Here is a 411-nt window from a genome sequence, read left to right as displayed (position 1 = left end):
ATCAGGTTGAACTCGCTAATTTTCATGTATAATATTTTAATCTTTGTAGTATTACAGCTACGTGATATTAAGTTTTTGGCTAGTCTGTCTTAATTTTCATGTATTTTGCACTTAATGTCGGGATATAAATTTTTGCCAGTGCAACACCAATCTATATTTTAAAATTACACATCAGTATATTTAGTATTTAATGTCCTACATTAGTAAATCTCACATTTGTAAGTCAAATCTGTGTTACAAGGTTCTCTTTGCAGTAAGATAACGAAATTTTGCTTTTCACAAAGTTTATGCCACCCATGCGAAATCTAGGGTCACAAAGTGCCACATTTCACTTACTCGTCCAAGGCGTGAGATAATCACTGTATGCGTGACGATCCAAGTAGATGTAAGGGCGATGACTTCAAAAAAGTC

The 411-nt window shown here is 33.8% G+C and overlaps 1 protein-coding gene across 6 annotated transcripts in view; it reads left to right on the top strand.

The window, feature by feature from the left end:
• Nucleotides 1-411, top strand: part of LOC119590810 (hormone receptor 4-like) — a 115,290-nt gene that overhangs the window by 106,599 nt on the left and 8,280 nt on the right. The gene's annotated exons all lie outside the window — the stretch shown is intronic.

The sequence above is a fragment of the Penaeus monodon genome, chromosome 27 (genome assembly GCF_015228065.2).
Source record: "Penaeus monodon isolate SGIC_2016 chromosome 27, NSTDA_Pmon_1, whole genome shotgun sequence".
Taxonomy (NCBI): domain Eukaryota; kingdom Metazoa; phylum Arthropoda; class Malacostraca; order Decapoda; family Penaeidae; genus Penaeus; species Penaeus monodon.
Note: the sequence above shows the minus strand (reverse complement) of the source record. Positions and strands in the feature narration are given on the sequence as shown.